We start from the raw sequence: 19757 nt of genomic DNA, 5'->3' as shown, positions 1-19757 counted from the left end.
ATATATACAGGGGAGTGATGGTACTGTGCAGTGTATATATACAGGGCAGTGGTACTGTGCAGTGTATATATACAGGGCAGTGGTACTGTGCGGTGTATATATAGAGGGGAGTGGTACTGTGCAGTGTATATATACAGGGCAGTGGTACTGTGCAGTGTGTATATACAGGGGAGAGGTACTGTGCAGTGTATATATACAGGGGAGTGATGGTACTGTGCAGTGTATATATACAGGGCAGAGGAGTAGTACTGTGCAGTGTATATATACAGGGGAGTGATGGTACTGTGCAGTGTATATATACAGGGGAGTGATGGTACTGTGCAGTGTATATATACAGGGCAGTGGTACTGTGCAGTGTATATATACAGGGCAGTGGTACTGTGCAGTGTATATATACAGGGCAGTGGTACTGTGCAGTGTATATATACAGGGGAGTGATGGTACTGTGCAGTGTATATATACAGGGCAGTGGTACTGTGCAGTGTATATATACAGGGCAGTGGTACTGTGCAGTGTATATATACAGGGCAGTGGTACTGTGCAGTGTATATATACAGGGCAGTGGTACTGTGCAGTGTATATATACAGGGCAGTGGTACTGTGCAGTGTATATATACAGGGCAGTGGTACTGTGCGGTGTATATATACAGGGCAGTGGTACTGTGCAGTGTATATATACAGGGGAGTGATGGTACTGTGCAGTGTATATATTTCAGCAGCCGCCCAGGCCCCCAGCACCTGTCCTGTATATATATTATATATACTGTCATACAGGCTGTACAGATACAGTATATACATATACAGGACAGGTGCTGGGGGCCTGGGCGGCTGCTGAAGTATATAATATACAGTATATCAGCTGTGGCCGCCCCAGGTCACCCAGACTGTCAGAATACAAAGATACATCGCACTCACTCAGGGCGGCAAGGCTTGCCAAGGAGCTCCTCCGGAATCTGCCTGTCCTGATAAGTTCAGCAGCCAGCGAGGGGCGGGCGGGAGAGCAGAGCAGGAGAACTCTCCGCCCACAAAACAATGTCACGCTGGCTGCTTTCTTAACCCTGATGTGCCTGCACTGCCTGGCCCTGCACTGACTGAAAAGATGCTTGTGCCAGCACGGCTAGATGCCCGCCCCCCGCATTGTGCCGCCCGGGGCGGCCCGCCCCCCCCGCACCACCCTTCCTACGCCACTGAGGTCAGGGTCAGGTGAGACATGTCACAGAGCGGTCACACCTCTGCTGTGACCTGTCATTGGTGGGATCGAATCATCACATCGATCCCACCACTCCGAGGAGGCCCTGGTGATGCCGGTGTTGCTAGGGACCAGCCTATGATCGGAGCTCACAGCTCCGATCATAGGCAGGTCACCAGCAGGTGACCGGCAGATCACCGGCAGGTCACCATCAGGGCACAGCACGGTCACACCGCTTCTGTGCCCTGTGATTGGTGCGATCGACGATCACATCGATCGTGCCAATCAGAACTGCAGGATCCGGAGCAGGTAGTTGCAGGCAGGGCACAGCCCGGTAATCGATGTGATCGTTGATCGCGCCAATCCGGGGGGTTTTGGCCGATGCCTGGAGTTGCCAGGCACCGGCCCCAGGATTGAGTACATCGGTACTCGATCCTAGTCTGGGACCTCACTGTTTCAGCCAATGCGATATTTCAGTTTTTCTTTTTTAATAAATATGCAAAAATTTCTACATTTCTGTTTTTTTTTTCAGTCAAGATGGGGGGCAGACTGTACATTAGTAAGAAAAAAATGAACTTTTTTGAATTTACCAAATGGCTGCAATGAAACAAAGAGTGAAAAATTTAAAGGCGTCTGAATACTTTCTCCTTACCCACTGTATGACCACACCAATTTTTAATTATTGGATCCCATAAATTTAATTTGTGTCTATATTTTCTCACTTCACCAACTTACACTATTTAGTGCTGATGCACCACACACAAATCGGATCGCAAAAAAAATTAAACACAGGTTTTAATGTAACAAAATAGGTAGAAAACCAAGGGTGTATATTTTCACAAACCACTGTAGGTAAAATAGACATGCAGTAGGTAAAAAGATTCAAATCACAGTTATGCATCTACAGCAGGTCTAGTGATGCTTCTGTGATATAACCTGCGGTCTTTGTTGACAGGTTTCACACAAAATAGTACTTTTGATAGCTGCAGCCAATATCTGACCTCTGGCCATGCACTCTTCGTGAGTAACTAGCAATGTATTGCATTGATGGCCCAGTTCAACAGTTTCAGGAACCAGTCTTCTGCCACCTCAAAGTGTCCCAGGAGTTGCTACCATGGCCTGCAACGTCTCTGGACTTGTCTCTCTATCCCTCCTCAATGCTGCTTACTGCCGTCCTCCTGCTTTGATTGATGAGAATGATGCCTCATGCGTCATCCACATTGCCGGACGAAAACTTGCTCCTGTACAGAGAAATTCCGATTCGCGTCTATGCACTATGCTTTGCTTAAGTGCACAAGAGCGTAGTAAGGCAAAGCATAATTCGCAGGTGTGAGACGAAGACCATACCTGCACCACACAAGTCCTGTAATCCAGACTACACCAGTCAAGACCCGAAGAACGAGACCGAAGACCAGACCGGTGCCCTTCAAGACCCAAAGCCTAGACGATGCTAGTCAAGAGCGGAGGCTTAGCCCTCATTCCACCAGGTATGAGAGACATCCTTCGATGGTCAGGCACTGAAGATACATGAGGAAACTCTGCTCGGGGGTGGACATCTGCGGTTGTGAATTGGAGCCCCGAGTGAGCAGGGCTGTTGCTTTCAAAAGTAATGTACGCTACAGGTGTTGGTCTGGGCTAGTATAACAGACAGGTTGGGAGTTTGTTGAAGTGAAGGAGGCCCACCAAGCCTTGTTAGACTTTGTCAGTGAGGACTTGCGGCCTAGCAGGAATAACCTGAGACCCCCGTTAGAGCCTGTGTTAGAAGAAGAAACAGTACAGTGACTCTCATAGTACCGGGATTATTATCCCAGTTAGAAACTTACAGCTCTGGCTAAAATTAAGAGACCGTTCCAAAATGTTCAGTTTGTCTGATTTTTCTCTTTATAGGTATATTTCTGAGTAAAATTTAAATTGTTCATTTATTCTTTAAACTTCTGACATGTCTCCGAATTTCCAAGCAATACATTTTGTATTTTTTTTCTGAAAAGGAGAAATGCTCAAAATTTAAAAAAAAACTCAGTGCTTTCAGACCTCAAATAATGCAAAGAAAACAAGTTCATAATCATTTAGAAACAACAATACTAATGTTTTAACTCAGGAACAGTTCAGAAATCAATATTTTGTGGAATAACCATGATTTTTAATCACAGCTTTCATGCGTCTTGGCATGCTTTCCACCAGTCATTCACACTGCTTCTGGCGCAAAAATGTAAGCAGTTATTCTTTGTTTGATAGCTTGTGACTATCCATCATCCTCTTGATTACATCCCAGAGGTTTTCAATGGGGTTCAGGTCTGGAGATTGGGCTGCCTGTGACAAGTTTTTGATGTGGTGGTCTCTTAATTTTTGCCAGAGCTGTATAAGAATATGTAATAATAGACTGTGGTAAATGTTAGAGTGAACCTGAGAATTCATTGCATATCTTATATTGTATATTTCATGCTGTAAGTGCTTTGGTTTGCACTATTCACCGTTGCTATAGTTAACACAATTTCCCACCACACTAAAGAAGTAAACTGTTACTTGGTTACTTCTGCCTTGTCCCTGTCTGCGTGTTGCATCCGGTCACCTGTCGACAAAGATGTGATTATTTATTTTCCCATGACAATGCAGGCAATTATGTAGAGGTGCATTACTGATGGTATTATGATAGATAGATAGAAGATAGAGTGATCAACAAAAATGAGTCTGCCCGTTTTGAAAAGCAAGATTATAATCAATATTTCGCTGAACACAAGAAAAATTCCCAAAATTTTGACAAGACTGAATTTCAGTAATTTTTTTTTAATCCATACCATGAAAGTAAGGTTATTGATATCATTTTCATTACAAAATCTACAGTTTTTAGTCAAAATAGTTGATGCAAAAATTAATGCACACTTCACTAAAACTATTACATCTAGTAGCTTGTATGTTTTTTAAGGACAACACTTTAAGACATGGAATGAACAACAAGTTGGCGACATATTGCAACATCTATCTTTTTCCATTCTTCAAGAACAACCTCTTTTAGAGCCTGGATGCTGGATGGAGATTGATGCTCAACGTGTCTATTCAGAATTCCCAATAGGTGTTCAATTGATTCAGATCAGGAGACATAATTGGTGTCACAATTCTGTTTTCGGGTGTCAAAGGACCAGGGATCCTTCTCTGTCCCTAACGATAGGGGCGCCCTAGCTCATCCTGTTCCCCGGATTACTTCTGTTGATGAAAATGCCTGGGCCACATACCTTGCCTAAGCCCCTGAATCTGGCCTGAGTCTGTACCTTCTTCCCCACAGGGAAGAGGGGAGTAGTAGTGTACCGTAATACACCAACCAGTTTCACAAGGTAATATGAACAGGGATAAAGGAAAATACAAACCATACAAATATACTCTCAAAAACAAAAGAGGTATACACCTGGGAATAGAGGATGGGGTAAAACCAAAAGTAGGAGAAGAAGGGGAATTAGCACACACTCAAAAAACCTAGTAATAGTCACAGATAAATCCACCAAACGTCTTGTCAAATAACCAAATAACAACCAACAACCTCCAGCCATGCAGCATAAGCTACTCTGACAATGAGAGCTTGGCAGGGTCCAGATTATATAGGAGATGGAAATGGCTAACCGTGAACATCTGAGGCTTAATGCAGGAAATCTTCAGGAACTCTCAGCAGATTAACTCCTGCACCGTTTAAAGGGAAAATTCTATAGTGCTGTAGATAAGCTCCCAACCTGACTTGTAAGAGAATAAATAAAACTTTTATTATACTCACCTGCGGGGCAGTCTGGTCTGAGGGGTATCACTCTTCTTGGTCCAGCGCCTCCCTTCTTCTTGCGATGCCATCCTCCTTCTTGGTTCATGTGGATGATGTGTCCCTGCATCATCCACACAGTCTGCTCAGCATCGCGCTTCTGCGCAGGGAACTTATCTGTCCTGTTGAGGGCAGAGCAAAATCCTGCAGTGCAGACGCGCTGGGCCCCTCTGACCTTTCCCAGCGCCTGCACACTGCAGTACTTTGCTCTGCCCTCAACAGGGCAGATAAGTATGCCTGTGCAGGAGTGCAATGCCGAGCAGACTATGTGGAGGATGCAGGCACACGTCATCCACACAAACCAAGAAGGAGGACAGCGATCATAAGAAGATGGGAGGCACCAGACCAAGAAGAGCGACACCCCTCAGACCACCCCCCAGGTGAGTATAATAAAAGTTATTTTTCAGTTCTTCCAGGTCGGTTGGGGGCTTATATACAGCATTATAGAATTATGTATATCAGCCCTTAAAGGCGTGGCCGCATCTCATATTGGCCTAACCTGGTGACAGATTCCTTTTAATATGAAAGTGGAGTGCTTCTAATCAGTGCAGGAGTAGGATAAATCAGATGCTGTGGTCTTCTGGCACATCTCTGTCGCAGTAAACCTTTGACAGTATCCCCCCTTCTACAAGGGAACTCCGTAACCTTGGAACCAGGCTTATCAGGGTGTGCAGTGTGAAAAGACAGATCAACCTGGCCACATGGATGTCAGATGCTGGTACCCACATCCTCTCTTCAGGACCATATCACTTTCAGTGTACCAGATACTGAAGCGACTGTCAAACTAGGTGAGAATCAATGATTTTAGCTATTTGAAATTCCAAATTTCCGTCCACAATGACTAGAGATTTCGGTAGCGGTGATGGTACAGAGGATGCAACATATTTTTTGAGTAGAGACTGATGAAACACATTCTGGATCTTAAAAGTGGGCGGCATAGCAATGTGGAATGCTAAAGGATTGACAATGGTCACAATCTTAAAAGAACTGATGAACCTTGGACCCAGTGTCCGTAAGGGAACCTTTAACTTAATGTTCATTGAGGACAACCACACCAATTCATCAACACACAGGTCCAGACCCTCCAAAAATCTCCGATCAGACACACTCTTATATTTGGACCCCATCTTCCTCAAATTATCAAGAATCCTTTGCCACACAAATGTAATAGATGATGTAAACCATTCTTCTTCAGGTACTCCTGAAGAATGAATCCTATTAAATGAGCTGAACTGAGGATGAAACCCATATGCCCCAAAAAAGGGGACTTACCAGTAGACTCATGACAACGATTATTTACCGCAAATTCAGCTAGAAGTAAGTAGGTAACCCAATCCTCCTGATTTTCAGACACAAAACCACTAAGATAAGTTTAAGATTCTGGTTAACCCATTCAGTTTGCCCATTAGACTGCAGGTGAAATGCTGAAGAGAATGACTGATGGATCCCCAAACGAGTGCAAAATGCCCTCCAAAATTTAGAAATAAACTGCACCCCCCCGATCAGAAACAATGTCGGTAGGGATCCCATATAATTTTACAATTTCTCTAGTGAAAATTTGTGCTAAGGTCTTGCCACTAGGAAAAGCGATTAGCGCAATGAAATGTGACATTTTACTGAATCTGTCCACCACCACCAAAATTACAGTATTACCTGCTGACACAGGTAGATCAGTGATAAAATTGACCGATAAATGAATCCAAGGTCTTCTGGGAATCACCAATGGTTGGAGAAACCCAGATGAACAAGTATGAGAGGTTTTAGAACGCCCACAGACACGGCAGGCGGCTGCTTACTCCCGGACATCCTGATTTACCCCTGACCACCAAAAACGCTGAGTAAGTGGTGGCTTTTTAACTGGGATGTCCGGCTAAGATATTCACTAAGAACTCTCAGATGGAGATTCAAAGGTACAAACAGTTTATCCAACGGACAGGCAGGGGTGGCCCTGTGAGCCTCAACAACCTCTTTTTCAAAATCGGAAGCAATAACCACCCTTTTTGTAGTATAGGAACAGGTTCACAAATGAGATAAGGTATAAGCCTTCATGCTCTTTTAGTATATGTAACAAATAAGTTCAATCTGGTGATATACGAAATTCTTATGATCTGTGATTACTATTACCGAATGAACCGAATGAACTGCCCCCTCCAGAAAATGATGCTACTCTTCAAAGACACACTTGATTACCATGAGATCCTTGTTATTACAAATGTCATAATTTCTGTGCGCAGATGACACCTTTTTAGAAAAGTATGCAAGTGGATGCCACTTACAGGGAGATGCACCCTGCGATAATAAGGCCCTCACCCCCATTTTAGAAGCGTCAACTTCTACATTAAATTGCTGAGTGATATCAGGCTGTGTTAGAATTGGCGCAGATGCAAAACACTCCATTAAGGTATTAAGGTAGTAAATTGTTATGAAAGGTAATTCAGTACCACAAAGGACATAGAGGTCAGCGCACATACAGTGACCAGGCAATAACCCAAAAAACAAGAACGAGCTCTGAGACGTGGGAACTCTGTTGACCGCAATCCCTAATCCTCTCCAACCACACTAAAGGCAGCCGTGGATTGCGCCTAACGCTCCCTATGCAACTCGGCACGGCCTGAGAAACTGGCTAGCCTGAAAATAGAAAATAAGCCTACCTTGCCTCAGAGAAATACCCCAAAGGAAAAGGCAGCCCCCACATATAATGACTGTGAGTTAAGATGAAAAGACAAACGTAGAGATGAAATAGATTTAGCAAAGTGAGGCCCAACTTTCTGAACAGAGCGAGGATAGGAAAGGTAACTTTGCAGTCAACACAAAACCCTAAAAAAACCACGCAAAGGGGGCAAAAAGACCCTCCGTACCGAACTAACGGCACGGAGGTACACCCTCTGCGTCCCAGAGCTTCCAGCAAGCAGTAAAAAACAAATTGACAAGCTGGACAGAAAAAAACAGCAAACAAATAGCAAAGAAGAACTTAGCTATGCAGAGCAGCAGGCCACAGGAACGATCCAGGAGGAAACAGGTCCAATACTAGAACATTGACTGGAGGCCAGGATCAAAGCACTAGGTGGAGTTAAATAGAGCAGCACCTAACGACTTCACCACATCACCTGAAGAAGGAAACTCAGAAGCCGCAGTACCACTTTCCTCCACCAACGGAAGCTCACAGAGAGAACCAGCCGAAGTACCACTTGTGACCACAGGAGGGAGCTCTGCCACAGAATTCACAACAGTAAATGCCTCCTTGACTGAACTGGACCATTTGGAAAAGTCTTTCCGTTTCCTGGTCATATCTGTTGAGAATTCTGTGGCTGAATTCACTCCTGTGGTCACAAGTGGTACTGCAGCTTCTGAGCTTCCTCCCTCAGGTGTTCTGGTGAGCTCGTTCGCTGCTTTGTTATTTAACTCCACCTGATTTTGTCTTCCTTGCTCCTTGTCAATGTTCCAGTGTTGGATCTGAGCTTCTGGATCTTTCCTGTGGCCTGCTGCTCTGCTTAGATAAGTGCTTTTTGCTTTTGTTGCTACTTTTTCTGTCCAGCTTGTCTTTTCGTTTTGCTGGAAGCTCTGAGACGCAAGGGGTGTACCGCCATGCCGTTAGTTCGGCACGGTGGGTCTTTTTGCCCCCTTTGCGTGGTTTTTTGCTTTAGGGTTTTTTGTAGACTGCAAAGTTCTCTTTGCTATCCTCGCTCTATCTAGAATATCGGGCCTCACTTTGCTGAATCTATTTCATCCCTACGTTTGTCTTTTCATCTTGCTAACAGTCATTATATGTGGGGGGCTGCCTTTTCCTTTGGGGTATTTCTCTGAGGCAAGTCAGGCTTGTTTTTCTATCTTCAGGCTAGTCAGCTCCTCAGGCTGTGCCGAGTTGCATAGGTAGTGTCAGGCGCAATCCACAGCTGCCTGTAGTGTTGTTTAGGTTAGGTTCAGGTATTGCGGTCTACAGAGATTCCACGTCTCAGAGCTCGTTTTTTTTTTTTTTGGTTATTGTCAGATCACTGTATGTGCTCTGATTGCTGGCACACTGTGTCACTGGATTGCCTACATAACACATATCCATCAGAGAACACTACCAAAAAGTTTTTTATGAACTTACAGTAGTAGTTGGCAACACCCCAAAACCTTTGTAACTACTTCAAATCCTCAGGACGATTCAATCCAGTACCGCCAGGACTTTCGCCGGACCCATGTGAAAACCGGTAGAAAATAAAACATATCCTAGAAAAGGGATCTCCTTAACCGAGAACATTTCTCCAGTTTGACAAATAATTTATTATCTCTGAGTATATGTAAGACCTGCCTGACATGTACCTGATGTGACTCAAGGTCAGGTGAATAAATTAATATATCATCAATATAGATTACAACAAAGATGTAGGGAGCATTAGTCAACCCAAATGGCATCAAAAGGTTCTCATAGTGTTCCTCAGGCATATTGAAAGCGTAACCCCTGCCTAGCTAAACATTCCCAGATCCTTTAACTGTTACTCGTAAGACATATATTGCAGTCCGCTAACCATCCTGGTAGATTTTTCTGAACTTGCTCCAGTTTTTCAATGTCTTTTTTAAAATGTGGTGCCTAGAACTGGACACAGTATTCCAGATGAGGCATGACCAAGGAGGAGTAGAGGAGGATTATTGCTTCACATGAACTAAACTCTATGCTTTTCTTAATACATCCTAGAACTGTGTTTGCCTTTTTTGCTGCTGCATCACACTGCTGACTCATGTGCAGTCTGTGATCTATTAGTATACCCAAGTTTTTCTCACATGTGTTGTTGCTTAGTTCTATTCCTCCTATTCTGTAGATGTAATTTTTGTCTTTCTTGCCCAGATGTAGAATTTTGCTGTCATGACTCTAGACAGGATAGTTCCACCTCCATCCTGTTCAGGTCAGGGTTAATTCAGTCCACCTCTCTTTGGTTTTGGGGCAACTATTTAATGTTGGCAGTACCTGCATTTAGTGTCGTTAATACTTCTGTATACTCGGTTAGTGGCTGCTGACCCAGGTGACTCATCCTTAAACGTGTGCCGCTGTGCTTGTGTGCCTTGCTGTGTATGATTCAGTTTGTCCCCTGACTTCTGCCTCTGTAGCCTGCTTTTGTACTTCTCTGTCTCTCCTGGTTATCTGACCCCTTTGGCTTGTCCCCTTTTACTCTCTGTCTTGTCCCTAGGTACTGCGCGTTCGTCTAGCTTCTGACTCTCGGCTCTCCTTGACCATGTTTATTGTCTTTGCCCTGTGCTCTGCATGTTCAGTGTCCTTGCCTGCACTCACGTGCGGTGGCTCTGCCCCTGGTCTTGTGATCGCTCAGTGCCAGGTCCTGTGCTCACTGTTGTGAATTCTGCTCTTGGGCTCCCTCCGGTGGCTGTTGATGTTAATGCAGTTATTCCTGAGCAGCAGTCTTGGACAGGTGTTTCTGCTAATTGCAATTCGGACTGGGGTATTTAGCTGTGCAGGACTCATTAGTCCTTGCCAGTAGTCAATGTTCCTTTGGAAGTGTTGGTCCTCTGCCTGGCCCCTCCTTCTTGCTGCCAATTCAGCTAAGATAAGTGTTTTCTTCATTTTTTTAGACACACTGCTGTGTGTTTATTTTCTGTGCTTATCTTGTTTCTATTTTGTTCCTGCTAGACTGTGCCTGATGTTTTTCCCAGTCTAGTTGGTCTCGCTGGAGTCGCAGATATACTCTCCACATCTTTAGTTAGGTGGTGGAGTTTTTGTATTTTTCTGCTGTGGATATTTTGTAGTGTTTTATGCTGACCGCATAGTATCTTGTACTATCCTTTCCTATCTAGGTAGAAGTGGCCTCCTTTGCTTATCCCTGTTTTCTGTCTGCGTGTGTCTTTTCCTCTCCTACTCACAGTCATTATTTGTGGGGGGCTACCTATCCTTTGGGGGTCTACTCTGATGCAAGAGAGTTTTCCTATTTCCATCTTTAGGGATATTTAGTCCTTAGGCTGTGTCGAGGTGTCTAGGTCTGGTTAGGCACACCCCATGGCTACTTCTAGTTGCGGTGATAGGATCAGGGGTTGCGGTCAGTAAAGTTACCACTGCTCCAGCGAAGGTCATTTCATGTTGCTCTAAGGCCACCTGATCATAACAGCTCACTACACTAGTCTAAGGTCCTTGTGCATGGTGTGCCTTCTGCCTGCACTCACTGCGCTCATTCATGCACCCCTGATAGTGCCCCCTGGGCAGCATCAGTGACACCTTAGGTGTCTCTGTTAAATACCATTCTATTAGTTGCTGTCCATTGTTCAATCCTGTCTCTGTCATCTCTAGTGTTAGCTATTCCTCCTAGTTTTACATGTCTGCAAATGTGAACAGTTTTTCTTCAGTTCCCTTATATTGATCATTTATAAAAAAAATGTTAAACAACACTGAGGCCAGGACAGAGCCTTGTGGTACCCCACTTGAAACACTCTTATAATTAGATGTGCAACTATTTATTACCACTCTTTGAATACTATCACTGAGCCAGTTATGAACCCACCTATCCGTAGCCTTGCCAATCCCATACTTGGTAAATTTTTCAATAAGAGCATACAGTATTATGAGATACTTTATCAAATACTTTGCTGAAGTCGAGATATACTATATCTACCACATTTCCCTGATCCACCCAGTCAGTGATTCCATCATAGAAGGAAATTAGATTAATCTGCCATGACTTGTTTGCTAGAAACCCATGTTGGCTCTGATTAATTACTGTATTCTTATCCAAGTACTTGCATACATGCCTTTTATTAATTTGTTCAATATCTTTTCTGGTATAGAAGTAATGCTTACTGGCCTGTAATTTCCTGGCTCTGTCTTCCTTCCTTTTTTGAAGATACGGACAATCTTTTGGGACTTCTCCTGTTTTCCAGGATTTTTCAAAGATTCTGGCTAGTGGTTCTGCAATTTCCTCAGCTAACTCTTTCAGTACCCTGGAATGATGTACAATAACAAATTGTATTGTGGTACCGTGTTAGCCAGAAAAATTGATGTGAATACTTTTCTGCCCAATGATGACAAAAGTATTCTAGGAGTGATACCTTTATTGGCTAACCAGAAAATAATATGTTTGCAAGATTTCAGAGCACAGTGGCACCAAATAAATATAAAGATAATAATAAGGTGCGTTCGCAGCCTGGAGTCCACCATGCAGAAATGGTAACTGATGCTCGGTAATGGCGGACAGAAGTGGCGGTAACGCACTGAACACACGTGGGTTAAAAGCCACCCGGTTTGTAGTTGCGATGCACTCTGTTACCTCACAGAGCTACATAACCGCAGAATACAGATACCGTACCCTGATATCACAGGGCACAGCGGTATAAGCGCTAGTGTTATGTCACAAGACTCTGCCCCCAAGGACACAGGGGTATGAGTCTATGTAGACCCACTAGATGCTCTGCGTCACACTAACGATGCCTGAACAAGCACTAACCTAATAGATTTAGCACGCTGAGTGCGCACTGAGTGCATGCAGCATCCCACTAGCGAAAGCTACTAACCAAACTGACTAAGTATTTAGCACACGGAGTGTGCACGGCGTCGCACAGGCGTACACATCTAACGGAGGCTGATCGATGTGTGTTGTGCTGGCAATGCCACAACTAGGCACTGTATCACAGCTCCAAACACCCAGACTCAGACACAACATGAGGGTAGGGAATGATTAGGAGCAGTCACCAGATACATACACACTTGCACACACACACCATATTGGAATAAACTAGCGTGCAGCCGTGCAATCCTTTTACAGCCGCAGCCTTCCGGGACCTTGCAGATGGCCCAAACCGAGCTGCTTGAGGACCTGAGCAGGTGACCTCTGACCACCAATGAGCAGTCGTCTCACGGGCATGCTCAGATGGGAAAAAGCAGGACTTAGTCCCAGGAGCGTCTGCTGGCAGCTGACTAATGCTGGTTGCCATAGCTGAACCTGGAACGGCAGCAGCAACCAGATGCACAGCATTAGCCTGAGCAAGACGCTGGGACCGACGTCTCTGCTGAGCAGGCTCCTCTGCGGCTGAAGAATGGAAGACTGCAGATGACATAGCTTGAGATTACCCTGTGCAGCGGCGGGAACTAACAAGCTGTCTATGAAACAGCGTGCCCTTGCTCAGTCACATCAACTAGTTCAAACAGATGTGGCGGATGCAATACAGGACTCTGTACCATTAGGGGCTCAGGTTGAGGGTCCCACTGATGTGTCTTTGGTGGCCCCTGAACCACCGGTTAAATTGCATGATAAATTTTCCGGGGACAAAAAATTGTTTAGGGTTTTTTTTAAGAATGGTGCAAGTTGTTTTTTGAGTTACGTCCCCGCGCGTCTGGGAATGAAAGTCAGAGATTGTGGATTGTTATGTCCTTGTTACCCGGGCTCCACAAGCTTGGGCGTTTTCCCTCTCTCCTATCGCACTGGAACGTAAATCCGTTGATTCGTTCTTTGAGGCCATCGGGCATATTTATGATGAGCCTGATAGAGTGCGTCTGGCTGAGGACATGGTGATGAGTGTGACACAGGGGAAGCATTCAGCAGAATGGTTTTGTTTGGAGTTTATACGCTGGGCTGCTGAGGTTGCATGGAATGCCGCTGCCTTGAGAGGGCTGTTCCACCGGGGTCTGTCCAATTGTCTACAGGATGCTCTGGTGCTTCATCCTCCCCCGATACCTTGGAGGACGCCATGACTCAGGCGGTTCGTATGGAACGAAGGCTCTATGCTAGAGGTATGATGCAACAGGAGGCACCTCTATACTCCAGCCTGAGGGACACTGCATTCTCTTCTGAACTCATGGGGGTTGGTGCCACCTCATTGGAGGAGGGGGACAGGAGACATCTCAGAGACAACCAATTATGCTTTTCCTGTGAAGCCTCTGGACATTGGAAAAGAAACTGTCCTTCTGTTTCCCCCTCGGTGTAGACTTCGGTGAAACGACAAAGTTTGGGTAACGATCAATGAGATTGCAAAGACTCCCAGGCACTTTCCAAAAACCTTCTCCAGTTGGAGTTGGATGTTTCTGGTGGTCCCATGGTGACTACCGCTTTCGTTGACTGTGGTTCTAGCATCAATCTGATTGACTCTCGCATGGTGACTTTTAATAACATAGGAACAGTAAGGCTTGGGACTCCAGTCAAGGTGGTGGCTAGTAAAACCTTCAAAAAGGATCCTCTAAGCCAACGGAGGACATGCCCTTAAGCCATAACATATAAACCAAAAAACAAAGCAATGGATCAGTGAAGTGGTATCATGAAGAAATTCACACGACACCTTAATTCCTTTTGGATAATTTGGCCACAGCGGCCATTTTATTAAACAAACAATTACATGAATAACAACATGTATACCATTGTAAATGTTAAAACCTTGAGGGGAGGGTTCTTGGAGCTAAAAAATCTGGCTCATAATAGGCAGAAAGCCACCACAAAATTTTAACCAAAAACACTTATTTACCCTCAGCCGTAACCACCAGCTCGAGGGCACCATGTAACCCGTTTTGGGCAAGCAAACCCCAAAGCTCCCGAGGTAAACTCCCCGTCCAGAGCCCGTAACAAAAGCCAGATCAAGCCTATAAGCATCATCACCAACTCCAAGAACCCCACCCCCCGCCGATCCGCCACTGTGACAATAATGACAAAAATTATTTCCGCTTTTGGAGAGGAACAAAAACAGAAAAACCCCCAAAAAATAAAAAAAACCTACCCACACTGCTACCCCCACCTAAATGTGTGCTCGTCTCAGATTACCACCAAAAAAGGCGAGGATGGGAGGGACTCTCTTCACCTGTCACCACAAGAATGATCCCTTCCCGCACTTTTCCCCAGCCCCCGCCTCCTAATCCCAACAAAACCCCCTCCCCATTCCTAAACCCACCAATCCCGGGACAAACCTATTTATTTTTTAAAAAATTCTCCACTCCTCCCCTTGCCAATGCAGTCATGTGGGGGCTTCCTTTTAGCTGCACCCAATACAGCCCCCCCTCTTACCAAATAGGGGTTAATGATTAATCAATACAAAGTTTATTATATAGAAAAGTATAAATTCACACAGACAAAAAATAAGGGAGTAGGTGAGCAATAACAGCTAAAACAGTCAGTGTACCTAAATGGTACACAGTGCACTGATAGCCCAATAATCCTGGTGCAACACCTGCAGTATACAATGTCATCCAATCATGAATACAATAGTCAGAGTGCCGAGGAGACCATCCTGTAAAACATAAAGTTAATGGGCTTCATAGCCTAACAGCGGTCCACTGGACACCCAGAGTAATAAATCACTAACGCATTAATGCAGACTCAGGGTAACTAAAAATCAGTTTCTGCCAATCATGGCTATATACTAGTACCTTGGGACATGATGGCAGTGAAATGCAGGCATGCATGTGGTGGCTATTGACTCCTCTCCTCTCACCAAAGATGGAATTTGTTTCATATCTGAGTTTTTTTCACTGGGGGTGGTTCCTGCTCACGTTGAGAGATTAAACTGTTTTGTTTTGGATAATTTACCAGCAGGCCTGGTGTTGGGCATGCCTTGGCTTCTACATCACAACTCTATTATTGATTGGGCTTCTGGAGAGATAATTCAGTGGGGATTTAAGGCTAACAGCCAGTGTTCTAGTGTTGTATCTTCTACCACTCCTGTGAATTCTGTTTCTTTGTCGTCTGGCGGTCTGGAAAGTATTCCGGAATACCTGAAGGACTTTGAAGACGTCTTTTCTGAAAGCGAGGCAGAGGCGCTTCCACCAAATCGACCTTTCAATTTTGCCATTGATTTAATCCCAGGAGCCAAATTATCCAAGGCTCATCTGTTTAATTTGTTCGGGCCGGAGCGTCAAGCTATGAATGAATATATTTCCCAAAGTCTCCGCAAGAGGCATACTGGCCCTTCTGTGTCACCTGTGGCGGCAGGTTTCTTTTTAGTTAAAATGAAAGATGGTGGATTGCGGCCATGCCTCAACTTCCGAGAATTAAATAAAATTACTGAAAAGAACACATATCCCCTCCCCCTCATTCTGGACCTATGTAATCAACTTACTGGGGCCAATTGGTTCTCCAAGCTTGATCTACGGGGGGTCATGCCCTTTGGTCGCACTAACGCTCCTGCTATTTTCCAGAATTTTATCAATGTTATTTTCTCTGATTTAATTGGGCTTTTTGTGGTGATTTAATTGGATGACATTTTAGTATATTCTTCCGACAGCCAGTCTCACTTGCACCATCTGAGTATGGTTCTTACAAGACTCAGGGAAAATTATTTGTATGCCAAATTGTAGAAATGGTCTTTTTTCATTCAAGAATTGTCCTTTTTGGGTTTGTGTCTGGTGAAGGATACGTATGGATCCTGGGAAGGTTCGGGCCATTACAGACTGGGTGCAACCTCATGATTTGAAGGGGTTGCAACGATTTTTGGGCTTTGCAAAATATTGAGAAAAAAAAATGTTCCAGCTCTTCTTGATAAAATACTTGACTTTATTTCATGTGTTTAAAATACAGACAGCCCCTCGGACAACGCACAGGAGGACATGAGCTACGCGTTTCGATCGCTGCCACGATCTTTATCAATGCTACACACCACTGAGTGAAAAAACATTAAAAAGGACCCAACATCAATCAAATGTCAGATTTCCATCACATGATCAAAAGGTCCTTGTGCCAAAAATGCATGCATTTGAACATACAGTATATTAAAAACATATGTATATCGCTACAAATTGGTTATTTACACATATAAAAATTAACAAAAGACAATAGCAATAAAAATCAATATATTATGCCTTGATTATTAGTAGTGAAACATGATCTCATTCTTTTTATTTAACCCATCCGGAAACCTGGTTCCCAAATTGAAGATCCAAAATGCTTCTCGGGTAAGTAAATTTCTCCTAGTGTCCCCACCCCGCAGAGGACTTTTAACTCTTTCTAATCCTGTAACCCGTAGGGAAGAAATGTTGCGTGAGTGGCAAATAATAAAATGCTTGGCCGTTGATGAAATGTTGCGATTCCCATTGGTATGATTTAGAATATCATACAAATGCTCCCCTATGCCTGTTTTCAATTTCCTCGATGTGCAACCTACATATGCCTTATTACATATGTCACAATCTACGGTATTTTGTATACAACAAAACATGTGTTGCAATTGATGGTCTTTAATTTTAAACGAAGCAGCATTATCATGATTGTAGAAAGTTTTGGAATTAACCATTTGTTTACAGGTTCTACAATTCCTGGCACCACATTTATAGCTGCCTTTGCAACTCATCCAGGTTCCATGTTGTGTCCTGGAACGATACATACTGAGTGATAGCATATTACCCAAAGTTGGTGCTCTTCTTGTTACAATGTAACAACCATGTTCAAGTATAATTGCCAGAGTGGAATCTTCATATAGTATGGGAATAAATGTATTAATGATATTTTTAATTTTGGGAAATTGAGGTCTATATTTAAGGCAAACAAATGGTTTGGTATAAGATTCATGTCTACTCAAAGTCAGCTGATTCATTTGTGGAGAAATGAGCTCTTCTTGTTTTTTTACGGAAACTACACTAAGGGCCCTGTTAAGCATTCAATTAGAATAACCTATCTGTTTAAATTTATTACAAGATTTCTTCAGATCCGCAGTTAAACAATTATTGTTATTACAATTTCTTTTAATATGGGTGAATTCCCCAACTGGAATGGATTTGACTGTGTGTTTTACATAGTAACATAGTAACATAGTTAGTAAGGCCGAAAAAAGACATTTGTCCATCCAGTTCAGCCTATATTCCATCATAATAAATACCCAGATCTACGTCCTTCTACAGAACCTAATAATTGTATGATACAATATTGTTCTGCTCCAGGAAGACATCCAGGCCTCTCTTGAACCCCTCGACTGAGTTCGCCATCACCACCTCCTCAGGCAAGCAATTCCAGATTCTCACTGCCCTAACAGTAAAGAATCCTCTTCTATGTTGGTGGAAAAACCTTCTCTCCTCCAGACGCAAAGAATGCCCCCTTGTGCCCGTCACCTTCCTTGGTATAAACAGATCCTCAGCGAGATATTTGTATTGTCCCCTTATATACTTATACATGGTTATTAGATCGCCCCTCAGTCGTCTTTTTTCTAGACTAAATAATTCTAATTTCACTAATCTATCTGGGTATTGTAGTTCTCCCATCCCCTTTATTAATTTTGTTGCCCTCCTTTGTACTCTCTCTAGTTCCATTATATCCTTCCTGAGCACCGGTGCCCAAAACTGGACACAGTACTCCATGTGCGGTCTAACTAGGGATTTGTACAGAGGCAGTATAATGCTCTCATCATGTGTATCCAGACCTCTTTTAATGCACCCCATGATCCTGTTTGCCTTGGCAGCTGCTGCCTGGCACTGGCTGCTCCAGGTAAGTTTATCATTAACTAGGATCCCCAAGTCCTTCTCCCTGTCAGATTTACCCAGTGGTTTCCCGTTCAGTGTGTAATGGTGATATTGATTCCCTCTTCCCATGTGTATAACCTTACATTTATCATTGTTAAACCTCATCTGCCACCTTTCAGCCCAAGTTTCCAACTTCTCCAGATCCATCTGTAGCAGAATACTATCTTCTCTTGTATTAACTGCTTTACATAGTTTTGTATCATCTGCAAATATCGATATTTTACTGTGTAAACCTTCTACCAGATCATTAATGAATATGTTGAAGAGAACAGGTCCCAATACTGACCCCTGCGGTACCCCACTGGTCACAGCGACCCAGTTAGAGACTATACCATTTATAACCACCCTCTGCTTTCTATCACTAAGCCAGTTACTAACCCATTTACACACATTTTCCCCCAGACCAAGCATTCTCATTTTGTGTACCAACCTCTTGTGCGGCACGGTATCAAACGCTTTGGAAAAATCGAGATATACCACGTCCAATGACTCACCGTGGTCCAGTCTATAGCTTACCTCTTCATAAAAACTGATTAGATTGGTTTGACAGGAGCGATTTCTCATAAACCCATGCTGATATGGAGTTAAACAGTTATTCTCATTGAGATAATCCAGAATAACATCCCTCAGAAACCCTTCAAATATTTTACCAACAATAGAGGTTAGACTTACTGGCCTATAATTTCCAGGTTCACTTTTAGAGCCCTTTTTGAATATTGGCACCACATTTGCTATGCGCCAATCCTGCGGAACAGACCCTGTCGCTATAGAGTCACTAAAAATTAGAAATAATGGTTTATCTATTACATTACTTAGTTCTCTTAGTACTCGTGGGTGTATGCCATCCGGACCCGGAGATTTATCTATTTTAATCTTATTTAGCCGGTTTCGCACCTCTTCTTGGGTTAGATTGGTGACCCTTAATATAGGGTTTTCATTGTTTCTTGGGATTTCACCTAGCATTTCATTTTCCACCGTGAATACCGTGGAGAAGAAGGTGTTTAATATGTTAGCTTTTTCCTCGTCATCTACAACCATTCTTTCCTCACTATTTTTTAAGGGGCCTACATTTTCAGTTTTTATTCTTTTACTATTGATATAGTTGAAGAACAGTTTGGGATTAGTTTTACTCTCCTTAGCAATGTGCTTCTCTGTTTCCTTTTTGGCAGCTTTAATTAGTTTTTTAGATAAAGTATTTTTCTCCCTATAGTTTTTTAGAGCTTCAATGGTGCCATCCTGCTTTAGTAGTGCAAATGCTTTCTTTTTACTGTTAATTGCCTGTCTTACTTCTTTGTTTAGCCACATTGGGTTTTTCCTATTTCTAGTCCTTTTATTCCCACAAGGTATAAACCGCTTACACTGCC

This window comes from Ranitomeya imitator, chromosome 1 (assembly GCF_032444005.1).
Source record: "Ranitomeya imitator isolate aRanImi1 chromosome 1, aRanImi1.pri, whole genome shotgun sequence".
Classification (NCBI taxonomy): Eukaryota; Metazoa; Chordata; class Amphibia; order Anura; family Dendrobatidae; genus Ranitomeya; species Ranitomeya imitator.
The sequence above is the reverse complement of the archived record's forward strand: the minus strand, read 5'-3'. Positions refer to the sequence as shown.